Here is a 13646-nt window from a genome sequence, read left to right on the forward strand (position 1 = left end):
CATCTATGATTAAAGTTATTAAGTGTGAATAAAATTATGCTTATCACTTCTCTTTTAAACATGTCTTCTTATAGGCTTTTAAATAGTAGTCATTGCATTCCCTTTTTTGACTGTTGCATTTTTTGCTCTAACAAGTTGTTATTCAAGGACATCGTAGTTGTTGGACACCAGTATGAAAAACTTGATATGGATTTTTTATGCTTATATTATTGGTATACACCGTAGTTTGGAAAGAGAGTAGTAGAATTACCAGCTTGATTATTAAAATTTCTTGAGTAAAAGGATTGCATGTAAGCATGAGTTGAAATCAATGTTTTAACATCTATTGGCAAATAAATTTTAACATCAAATCATTATAATTTAACACAAACAAATTGTCATCCATAGCCAATGCTCTTAAGGCACTGGATTAGATTGAATGAACAAGGTACCAATTTCAAATATGGGTGGTGAGGTTATGATGTTGGTTTCTTGGATGCTCAAGTAGTTGTGGAATGTACAAGAAATAAATGTAATTAATTATATATTCCATGTATTCATGTATATGGAACAACAATCCTTGGATTATCGATCAATGTTAGTCCACGTTTATTGTTCCACACATTGATCCTTATGTCAATTTTGTTGATTTTCTCTAAATTGTTAAGTTAGGAAGGAAATTCTTATAATATATCGAACTATAACTTGACATTGCCAAATTGATGACATTCTACAACTGCAAAACAAATTAACATGGTACCCGACATCCACAATTTTTCATCCTGTAGACTTGGGTGGTGTTGATCTCTACAAACCTTGATTAAAAAGCCTATAAAACTAGAATAAAAGGAGTTTTGTGATGAAAATTATAACCAAACATAATATTGAAGAAAATTGTAGAAGAATTTGAGATTTTTTTTGTGTGTGACTACTACCTAATCACATTATTTATCATTGTTATGTACCCATTTAGATAATTTTGAGACATGTTTTTAAAGTTTAGTACTCTATCTCCGTTGAAGTCCAACATCTTCTAATGTTATAGTGCATTCCTCGTTGGAAAGATGGAATGTGTGAGTCTTGTAAACAAAATAGGGTTAGAAGGATAAAATGGATAATGAATTGTACATTATCTTTTAGATTCATTTGAATCAATAATGCAACTATCAATCTCTTAAACAACCATTAAGTGCTATCACAAATATTTTGTAGAAACATTTTTTAAACACACCAATATGGGGTTAAATATAAATCAATAACAAAAACTTGAAAGAAATCACTCAAGACTAAACAAAATATTAAGTACATAACCTTTACAAGTGTTTTTGAATGAATTCTCATAAAATGATGTTCTTAGAGTTTTTCTTGACCATGTTTATAAATATCTCAAAGTGTATGAGAATTTTAAAATATTTTTTGTGCAAAGATAATCTTAAAACAATTTATGAAGACATTTTAGTTTTGATTTAACTAATTATGTTAAGTGATAACCAATTATTTTATTCTTATTTTGTTCAACTCTATTAGAATAATTGATTATTTACCTTCATAATGGACTAAATGTGCAAACATGATTTTACTATTTTGACGTAATCAATTAAATGTGCAAGGTGTAGCAAATCAAAATGAAATATTTTAAACATAATTGATTATATCAAATGATAATCGATTAAATGCAAAAGCATAATCTATCATTTCGTTTGCTAATCAATTAAATGTGAAACATGGATTTTAAAATAAAATTTTCTAAACAAAACTTAATTGATTATTACTAGTGAAAGTCAATTAATCACTTTGATAATCAGTTAAAATGTTCATGAAAGATTTTAAAAACATTTTCATAAATCACTTGAGGCTGTATATGTTTTACTTTCTTGAATTTAAACTTATACATTTCCTACATGTACACATACATAATTAATGAATGTAATCTAATTCAATGACATCAAGGTTCATCATCAAAACATTTTCAATACTTCAACTTGTTTGATCTTGATAAAAAAAGTCTCCTATTTTTAAAAAGTCTTAGGCCTACACCTCCATACTAAACCATATTCACCTTTAGATGCGTAAGTTGTTTGATTTAAACAAATCCAGCTTGTTGTAGTATGGGAACTACTAAAGAGTGTGTTTTGACATTACACTACAAGAAAATATTGAATGGTAACTAATTTAAAAATAAAGAAAAAATAGTTTTTATAGTAACTAATTTAGATATCATTTTATAAACTAAAAATTATTGATTATTAAAATGGTATCTATTATTAATAAAAAAATTATAATATAATTAGATACTATACTTTTGGTAGCTAATAATAAAAATAAAAATAAAAATTTTATAGAAACTATTTTTAGTCACTTGTTAAAATGTAATTGAAAACATTTTTTTAGTCACTTTTAATTTATTTTAGAAACTAATTTTTGGTCTCTAAAAATAATAAAATTAGAAAATAATTTTTTAGTTTCTAATTATCATATAATTAGATACTTAAATTTTTAGTCACTATTATTTAAATTTAGATACCAATTTTGGAGTAATTAAATTTTATAAAATTAATTTTTAATTTTTAATTTATAAAATATTTTAAATTGATATAAATAAATTAACTAATTTATTAATTTTAGTATAATATTAAAATAATTAATATCAATTTAAAAATTACATTTGAAATAGTATTTTAATTTTTTAATTTTATTTAAATATAAAATTAAAATTAATAATAAATTCAAAATATTATTTAAATTAAAAATTTAATAAATTAATTTAAATAAAGATGCATATTTTTCAAAAACTTATTTAATTTTTTCAAATATGAGCAAATAGTTTACAGGTTTAATTTCAAAATTTATCTATCTCTCTTTAATCTTTTCTGTTAATCTCTCACTCTTAAAACAAATGCACTCTGCACAAACGTACTCTGCAAACGCATTGCAACGGTGACCACTACGGCAACGATAATGCACTCTACACCAAGACGCTTCTATGCTCCGAAGGAGACTAACCTCTTCAAGCTTATCATCGTAAGTTTCGATTCGTGCTCCATTATTCTCCTTTGCTTTTATTTTTGTGTTTGCTCATCGAACGCAACTTTACTCATTGTGTATTTTCCCTATTTTAGAACCCTAGATTTTGTTCTTATGTTGTATTTCATCAATTAATTGCTAGTTGAGTGTTTGTCAATGAAGAACTGTTTCTATTATTTGTTTCTTACAAAAACCTCCAAAAGTTGGCACATACGAATCTGTTTGCACGAGTTTGGTAGCATGTCGGTACTCAATTTCGAGGTTCCAGTTCTAAAGATGCCAGATAAAACAATGATCCAAAGCAAAGAATGTGAAAGAGTTGATAAAGAACAAAATAGGAACTATATAAAGTCCATAGTTGGCATGCTTCAACATTAATCTTAGTATTAAATAATTCTGCCATTTATTCTGATTCATTTCTTTTCGTATTAGAATTACTATGATCCTGTTTTTACTATAATAAAAGATTTTGAGAATCGAGAATGATAATTGAAAATTAATTACCTCCAAATCTGCAATGATGGCCAAGGATGTACAAGTAGACTATTTAGCGGCTTACTCTAGAGGTTACTCTCTGTCCCTATGATATTTTGTTGGATGGACTGAAGGTACTTAAACTATGCTACTCCTGGTACTCTGTTTTCAACATTTACCTCCAAACTAGAGTTATTGTGTTGTGTCTCTTGATAAATTCCTTATACTTTGTCATACTTGTACTTAGACAAATCCATATCTTTCCAGTCAAGGCTTGTCTCCAATTTGCATATCTCTAACATTCCATTTGTTTCTTGTCCCAACTCTCCCACTAAGACTTTATCATGGTAGACTTCAAAAAGCATGCACCGTGTCACTAACTCTTGAATATGTACTGTGCTTGCCCCAAGCCAAGATGAAAAGATAAGGGCTCAAAGTAGGTTGTTGGCACACACTATGGTTATAGGCAAATCTTCTGTACTTTCACCTTTTACACTAGTTGTAACTCCATCACATACATATCTTTGATTGGCTTAAATGTGAGCAGTCTTGACTTAATGTCTTTCTTTTGTTATACTGTCCATAGAATCTCTCTACATACTCTGTCATACGTTTTTTCTCCAAATAAATAAAAGAACATTTGTAGGTCCTTTTTGTTCCTCGCATATTTCTCTGTAAGTGTTGGTAATGTTGTGATGCTTTATATTATATGAAACAATATGTTTACAAAAAACTGTTATATTGTTCATATTGAAGATTGCATAATTGTTTTCATATTATTTTTCATTTTTTGTGTGTCTCAGACTCAGTTACTTAGAAGATAAGATGACATCTTCCACTTTGAACAATGCTTCTGCTTATTTCTGATAAAGTTTGTTAATAAAATTTGTTGCATGTGCCAGAACAAAGAAAATCACCTACACAACGTGCAACATTTGAATATCTTTAGAGGGAAGATGTTGGATGTATTTCCTGACTATAGGAAAGAAGCTGAGGATCATCTATCAAAAGCAGTAAGCAAGATTGAATTTTAGGTTCTTTGATTTAGTGTCTTTTTCTTGATGTTTAAATGATTGTAATCGACTTTTACATGGACCAGGTTAAGTTAAATCCATCTCTTGCCGATGTTTGGCTATGTTTAGGAAATTGCATTTGGAAAAAAAGAGATTTAACTGCTGCAAAGAACTGCCTCAGTCTTGATTAGACAAGGTATCTAGAGTATATTTGTTTGACTTCCATTACTGATACTACTGTAGCCTTTTTAGAATATTTACAATCAGTTGCAGAGTTAGAGATAATTTCATACACCCTAATAATAAGTGACGAGTTAGGAACTTGTTCAATATAATTTATTAAGTTTACTTCAAATCATTATTTTTACATAAGAATGGAATTCTTAGATGAACTTAGTTTAGTTGGATTTTCAAACTTAAAACTTTGCTTTTTAAATTTGTTGTATGTAGGATTGTACGTAGATTTGGTATTTTTTAAATGCTTTTAAATCATTTCACACTTGCATTGTGGCTAGCCTGTTCCTTAAGAGTTAAAGTAATGCATCTCTTGCAAATTATATTAATTTCTTAACATGATAGTTTGGTTCTTGTTGTTCTGATATTTATGTGCATTTGTAGTTGATGTGCCTATCGGGGAAGACTATTACTTTTTTATACAAATAAGGGTATTTTTTCTGGAGGCCAATAGGAGATAATCATTTTCTCCGAGTCTCACTTTTAATTTGTTCTAGTATTTCCATTTAGAGATATGATAGTTGACAATAAGTATTTGTTGTTTCTGCAGGGTCCTAACAAAAAGATTCTTGGTCAACTATCGATGCTTAAAAGAAAAATGTCTCAAGGTAAGGGATTTGTTTACATTTTTATTTTTCCGAAGATCGCTTTTCATTTTTACTAACTCCTAATTTGTTTACTCATGGTAACTTGATTTTTAACACTTGTGTATACAAAATGAAAGAGTGTTATGTTTCCACATTCATCTTTTGTGTTGATTTTAGTCGTACGTATACTGATTGACATCGTTTTCTACTTTTATTAAGTTCAAAGCATTATGTGATATGTATAGTTAATCTCACTTAGTGGTATAAAGCTATTGTTGTGGTGGTGCTCAGTCTGTCATGATTTTCAAGATTTGTTAATTTTTTTAGGATGACACACAACTACCCAGTCAATCACTCAGTCCTTATAAGGTAATTTTGTTACAATATTCTATATATATTTTTAAATTTCAATTTTTCTAATAAATTTTATTTTATATTTTTTGACAGGTAGATGATTATTGTTATAGCTAGCATCAAAAGCTTCTTCATGGAATAAAGTTCACACAAAAAATAGATAAAAGCTTTTTACCACATGTCTAGATGTTCCAAATAGATCAAATGAGCCTTCAGAGCAACTGTATAGAGATGAGATTCTTCCTTGATGGGTATTCAAATAAAATAAAAAATATGTCCAAATTAGTGGTATTGTGATTGAAATACTTATATTGAACTATTTTAGAAGCAGCAGGAGATCTTAAAATATTTCAAATAAATATATTTTTACACTTGATAAAAAATAAAATAAATAAATAAATAAAATAAAATAAAATAAAACAAAACAAAACAAAACAAAATAAATAAAATAATATTTTATAATAAATTATATTATTTAGAGACCAATATAGTGACCATTTTGTTTGTATTTATATATTTGGTCACTAAATGAGTTTCTATATATTTTGGTCACTAAATTGGTTTCAATGAAATTGGTTGTTAATTTGGTTTCTATATAATTGGTCACTAAATTAGTTTCTATATATTTGGTTACTAAATTAGTTTCTATATATTTGGTTACTAAATTAATTTCTACATATTTGGTCACTAAATTGGTTTTTATTTAATGGTAACTAAATTGGTTTCTAAATTAGACTCTAAATTGGTTTCTAAATTAGACTCTAAATTGGTATCTAAAATTAACGACCATGATTTTAGCCACTTAAAGCTATTAGTTTCTAAATTAGTCTCTAATTAAGTTGGTGACTAATTTTATCATTTTAGAAACCAAAACTTTAGTTTCTAAAAACACTTTTTCTTGTAGTGTTACGAAGAGACAACATTGATTCCAGGGTCTTACAGTTGTGCACAATTAGCCAAGCATATGTTGTGATGTTAAAAAAAAGTTAAGTAAAGAAAAATATATTGCCCTTACCATTGTATCAATTAAGGTAGGCTTATGTTCATGTCGCTTCCACAATAATGTTTTTACATAATTGAAACTGAACAAAGTTGAAAAGTGAAGGCAAAGAGAACTACGAATTATTCTCGGTTCATCATAACATATTTTGTAAAATCCAACAAATGAATCTATATATAGAGGATATGGTGAACAATACCTCGTTTGGAGTGTTTTGGATCTGATGCAATGATAGGACCAACTTTCATCAAAGTTATCGCTTTAGACAACTCATAAATAAATGGTTTAGGTTGTGGGTTAGAAATCTAACAATGAATAATGGTATAGATACTGCCATGTTTGAGATAAGTTGACTTAGGTGTGTTGATAAGGCTAAATTTGTTCCAAGTAGTTGCTCTTGAGTGACTCATTGATAAAGGGTTTGAGTCATAGATCAAGAATTTGATGATGAACATTGATTATGGACAATGCCTTGTTTCAGGTGGGTTTAACATTGATAAGGCCAAATTTGATCTAAGTTGTTGGTTTTAGGTGGCACATTGATCAAGGTGGTTTCGGTCATGAGTGATAATGCCTCATTTTTTGTGGGTTGAATTAGGTGCATTGGTAGGTCATGGGTCAGAAATCTAACAATGAACAATGGTCGTGAAGAATATCTCGTTTTGGATGGGTTAATTCTAGTACATTGATAGGTCGTATATGATCTAAGTCGTTTCTTTTAGGTCACACAAGGATTAAGAGGTTGGGTCATGGGTCAGAAATATGACGATAAATAGTAGTTATGGACAATGTCTCATTTAGGATAGATGAATATGATACGTTGGGATAAGTTAAATGTTAATAAAATGATCATGAATGATAATTATGATATAAAACCAGTTGAGATCACTAACATGTATTGATATGTGAACACTAGTAATAACATGTATATAGTACAAACACTTATATCTAATAAAGATATCATAATTTCATTGAGTGTTTAAATCATGTAAATCAAAATTAGTGCAATGTGAAATACATAAGGTATAATGAACACTTAAAACTTACTCTAACCTATGAAGTACAAAAGAGAATGTAGGGTAAACCAAGCAGGTTGACCGCTATAAAATAACATGGGACAACTGAATGTTGAAGTCTGTTAACTTGCACATGTCCACCTAACATAACCCACAACCTGCACGAACCAAAATGTGGATCAACACACCACACCTTGTGACCCACATTAATTTTTTTCTTCTTAATATTTTATTATTGTGTAGAATTATTTGTCGGTTGAATATGATTAAATATTTTTGTGTCTGATTTCATCAATATTATATCTTTAAATGAACAAATCTAGATTTTATTTCATGATCTATTTTAATATACTTTTTTCATCGTATGCTTCCTTATTTACTTGCAGTAAAAAATAAATTATTAATCTTTATGTATTTCATCGAGCATCAAACCCACATTTGATATGAAATGAGCACAAATATTTGCTTTTAAGTCTTATCTGGGTCAATATGTGTCGACCTATTTTCTAACGGGCCAAAATTGGCTAGACTGATCCATGTTGTGATCCGTAAGCCCAAGAATCAGAAATACTACTAGGTGTTAATATTTAATAAAAAATACTTAGTACACATATTCTAGAACATGTCATTAAATATTCTTTATAGAATATTGTTTTATGTATATAAATCCATGTGCTTATATATGTGAGTTAATAATTGATAGTTTGAATTATTTGTAGTTATATATTTATGGGTTGAGTTATAAGTTAAATTGTAATTATTATTTGAGTGAAATTTAATGTAATTATACTTTATACATCAACGTATATCTCGGCAGGTAAAACCCGAGCTTAAAAAAGAATAATATTAATTTGATTTATGCATTTTCTTTTGCAATTACACTTAATTTTCTAAATCCTATCATGAGTACAAGATATGCATATGTATGCACTTTATGTTTAATTGGGATGTTACATCCTCTATCAATTTTCCTACTAATTGCTTTTTTATATTAATTTATTTTAAAATTTTAACATTAAAAATAAGTTTACGAAAAAGATTTTAAAGGATAGAAAAGTTACTTGAATAATAAAGAAATAGTTATATATACATTATTATTATTTTTAAATTTTCTTACATACAAATATCTAACAACATTCGACTAATCAAATAAACATATTTTTCTTGTCATAATTTTGTGTTAACAAAACATATTGAAAATTGCATCTCTTCATTTATTTTTAATTAATTTGAATTTTTCTCTCATTATTATTTTTTCACTCTCTATGGTAAAAAAATCATTATTTTAAAAAGCAATATTCTATATACAATGAAATTCATTTAATTTAATCAATAAAATTTTCATGGGTTAATAATAAATTATTCAGAAACAAAAGTAAATTAACTAAATAATTAAAATAATTTATTGATTTTTTTTTATGTTCAAAACTAAATGGCTCTAAGATAAATTTCTGGTAACTAGCTTTTTGTAATATAACCAAACTTAAATAATACGAATATAAAATAAATTAATATTCTAAATTTACCAATTTGTAAATTCAATTTTACCATATTTTAATTGAATTTTATTTTTATAATAGCGTGAAGTTATGATGAATAATTATCTGTTCATATTTCACATTTATTGTATCATTTTTTAATAATATTATTTTTAAAAAAATTCTTTATTTTATTTATTTAATTTTTTTGAAGCTTAAACCCTAATTAATTTAAATTTTATTCATCAATTAATAAGAATTTTATTAGCTTTTTATAAATTTAAACCCAAATACAACATTTATAATGTATCAAATAAATTGACATCATAAAGTATTGAAAAAAAATTGACAAAATTTTTAGAAATTAGTAGGAACATTGATAAAATTATATTATTACCTACAAAAACTAAAAAGAGAAACAGGCCGAAAATCTGCTAAATAAAGTACACTTGATTAAAACAAACTTCTTCAAATAATTTTCTTTTTGGGGTTCAGTTTTAGCGTAGTTCGATTTCAAAGATTTGGTAGCAAAATATTTAGTGTCATCGTGTTTTTTAAATTTTTTTATTAACTTTGCCTATATATGAGTTTCTTGAAGAGTTGATTTGACCCTACAAAATTTGTTATTATAATCACTATCTTCAATGACTGTTTATAAGATGATTAAAAAAATGAATGATTAGTACGTAAGAAATTATTAATTATAACTTCATTTATATTTATATTCAATTTCAGCATTAAAGGACACTTTAAAAATGAATAAATACAACAAAAGTTGTTATACGAAGTAGGTGTGAATGAATGCTAAAAAATTGTTTTTCCAACCTTTATCTGATGTAAATTCCTAAATTGTTGAATAATTTTTTTTTCATAAATTTTATTTATAAAAACATATATAAATAATTTTTCCAGTTAAAATCTTCAAAGTTCGACAATAAACACCAATCTTTTGAAGTGAATCAACTAACCACAAAAAGGAAACAACATGGTTAAATAAAAAAAATATGATAAATATAGTGATATCTATGGTTTTAATTAGATCTTATGTGAGATTTTTTAAATAAAAAACATTATCCTAAAAACAAATTTAAAATTAAACTTGAATTCATATTTTTTTTTACAATAATCACCTCTGTGAAACAATTTAATTGATGCTTGAAAATATAATCACGATGTATATTTATAATATGTGCTAGTGTCTAGTATGATGTATTTTAAATTGTAAAATTTGAAAGGTAATTTTAGATAAAGTATCTTTTGAATTAATCCAGAATACATTATGATAGACGATTTAATTTTGAAAGTTTTTTAAATTCGAAACTAGTTTTCGGATTGTGAAATCCAGAATAATTTTTTTAAAACATATTTTGAAGTGTACAATCTAGAGCATATTTGTTCTTATCGGTTGACCTAGTCGTTGGTTGATTGTGAGAATAGGTTGTGACTCCGTCTGCTCCTGCTGGATTTGCTCTTTCCTTGGGATGTTGGAACGAGGCTCCGTTTGAAACAGAGAAGGTCCTACCTGTTGATTGCACTCTGACGATCAAGTTAGTACTAGGCTAAGAAACAATGAGTAAGTAAGCAAGTAGTTTTAGTCATAGAAACAGTGTATCTTTACCAGGGATCTCAAGTCCCTTTTATAGATTACTTTTAGGTTACTTCTCGTAACTACCCTTCTCACACGAGAACCTTGTCTCGAGTGAAAGTAAGTTTGATGAGATGAGAGTTTGTTACAATGTGCACAATCATAGTGCACAATCTTGATCAGGTCTTATATATATGAATGAACTTCAACGCACGCATTCATGGGGCCCACTTACGTGGCCCATTAACTCGACCAGACCACCGAGCTGACGTGATTTACATAGGTGCCGATGTCCGATCACCCGGACGCTAAGCCCAGCGCTTTGGTCCAGTACAATATTCATGGATTTGAAAAAGCATTATAGATTGTGAAATTCAAAATATAAAGTTCTATTCTAGATTGTAAAGACATTGTACAATTTTGAATGTGTTTGTTTTTATAAATGTATTAGAGATTGTACAATCAATAACGTATTCTTAGATCTGGAAAAGTTTTACGGATAGTGCAATCCAAAACATAAAGTTATATTTTAGATTATACAATCCAAAATATAATTTTGTATTTCAGATTGTACAATTTAGAATGCATAAAGTCATAACTTTTATATTCTGAATTGTATATTTCAGAAAGTTTCTAAATTCCACAATCCATAATTGAAAAAAAATGGAACATTAACCTAAAATATACCATCATCGACCACCTCTCACTACCACCACCAACCACCACTACAACCAACAATGAATCCAAGAAATAACACAAACTTCACCACTAACTTCATTAAACTTCAAAAACCATAACCTAAACCATTTTTAGAAGGGTATTTTTTAGATTTACAAAATTATGGGGTGTAAGAAGAAATGTTGTAGGTGCAGGAAGAAAAATCCATACAGTGGTCCTTTAGTGGACAACAAGGCCCAATCATATATTACGGCGCTGAAGAAAGCCAGCCCAATAAGTTGATACCATCTTCTTCACATTTTGAGTTCAAAATAAAGGAGAAGAATTTCTTACATACAAGTATTATAAAGTGCAAATTTGTATAAATTAAATTATTATAAAATGAATATATATATATATATATATATATATATATATATATGCTGTGTGCGTGTGTTGTAAATTAAATTATTAAAAACTGTATGTATATATATTAATGCGTATTTTAATTCAATCATTTTATAATAAAATAACATTTCTCACCTAGTAATTTTATTAATATTAAAGAAACATAAAATAAACTTGGGACTGAATAATTGGGGTATTGAGAGAAATGCCTTATTCTCCTCATGGCTTACACGTTTTGATATGCTCTCGCATTTTTAGTTTGAGAACATTAACACCAATACCAAAATTCAGGACAAAAAAATTCAATTGGTCTATTTTATTTGATTTATGAATATTATAGTAAATTAATATCTATTTTTAAAATTTAAATAACTTCTCTCCTCTCCCTCTCACGTAAATATCTAATGACGAGGAATCTACTTAAAATGTTGTGTGTGTTTGGAGGTGTATTTTAATGGAGTAGATATGAGAAGAAAGAGATCAGAAGTTTTTTTTTAAATGTTATATATTAAACTAAGATGTTGTTTAAATAATAAATTATTATAATTCTTCTAAACTGTTTCTTTTTCAAAAGTTGTGCGTCTATACTACTAAGATTCTCTAGTGAATAAATTAATCCTCTTCCATATTATTTAAAAGTTTTTTGAAAGAATGTATTGGTAAATTAATAGGAGAGACTAAATTTAGACTCTTTTTTTTTTCATAACAAATGTGTTTGACGTCAAATTCATCAAGATATCATTATTTGGTCAATTATCACATTCAATAAACTGTATTTTTTTAGTTTAGTGACATAATCACAATTTTTATCATCTGAATTTTCGTTATTTTAATTTAATTTCCCACTTCATTAGTGACCTTTTGTATTAGTTTCACATAATACAATTTATCTTTATTATGTTCCCAATTCTTAAAGTACATCAATTATTTTTTAACAAAAGAAATGTATTTGACACTTGATAAGAAGAAGACAAAATAACAAATTATATATATAATAGGAGATTCATATCATGTAATAACAAGATGAAATTTAAAAATAACTATATTTCGTAAATATATATGATTAAGAGTTGATTCCTAATTCAGATACTAAGATACTTCTTTTAGTTGTAAATAAGTATAATGAATATGGATTCGGTTGTAGTATAATGTTATGTGTTATAAAAAATGAGATTGTTACTGTTTTATTCGTTATGCATTATAGAGGAACATCACATGTAGGCTTGATGATAAGGATAAAATTTAAGATTTTTTTTACTCTAAACTTCTCATAGACTTTTAGAGGTGTTTAAGGAAGTTAGAAAGATGTTAAAGAAATGGAAATAATGTATAAAACATTCTTCTAGAAAAGTGAAACATGCCTTGGTATTTAATAAAGGTGGAAGTTTGCACACTAGGGGATCCGTTAGCACGCATGAATATATAATTTGGTTGATATGAATTCTTTAATGTTTTTTTGTATTCACTTATAGTGAAATAATTATGTATTACTTTTTTTACTTATAATTTTTGTTTGTTTACTGATACAAGAGCTTGATCGCTCAACTTATGTAGATTGAATTAGTCGATTATCGATCTAGCAAACGCACAAGAATCTTTTATTACATTCTACTGACATTATTTGCTATTTTTTTTTGTAATAAAATGTCTTCTCTAACATGAAGATTTGATAGTAGATATTCATGAGTGTACTTTCCGGTTGACCTGGTCGTCGATTGACTTTGAGAACAAGCTTTGGCTCTGTCTGTCTCTGTTGGAATCTGCTCTTTCCTTTGGATGTGTTGGAATGTGGCTCCGTTTGAAACAGAGGGGGGGCCCTACCTGTTGATTGCACTCC

General features: G+C 27.4%; 1 long non-coding RNA gene across 1 annotated transcript; it reads left to right on the forward strand.

Annotated features, from left to right (window-relative positions):
* Window positions 1–2861: 2861 nt before the first annotated feature.
* Window positions 2862–5968, forward strand: LOC137824359 (uncharacterized). Its single transcript, XR_011083247.1, has 6 exons — window positions 2862–3000; window positions 4380–4490; window positions 4577–4686; window positions 5275–5332; window positions 5639–5680; window positions 5759–5968. It is a non-coding gene; the product is annotated as an uncharacterized lncRNA (long non-coding RNA).
* Window positions 5969–13646: the final 7678 nt, after the last annotated feature.

The sequence above is a fragment of the Phaseolus vulgaris genome, chromosome 8, assembly GCF_000499845.2.
Source record: "Phaseolus vulgaris cultivar G19833 chromosome 8, P. vulgaris v2.0, whole genome shotgun sequence".
Classification (NCBI taxonomy): Eukaryota; Viridiplantae; Streptophyta; class Magnoliopsida; order Fabales; family Fabaceae; genus Phaseolus; species Phaseolus vulgaris.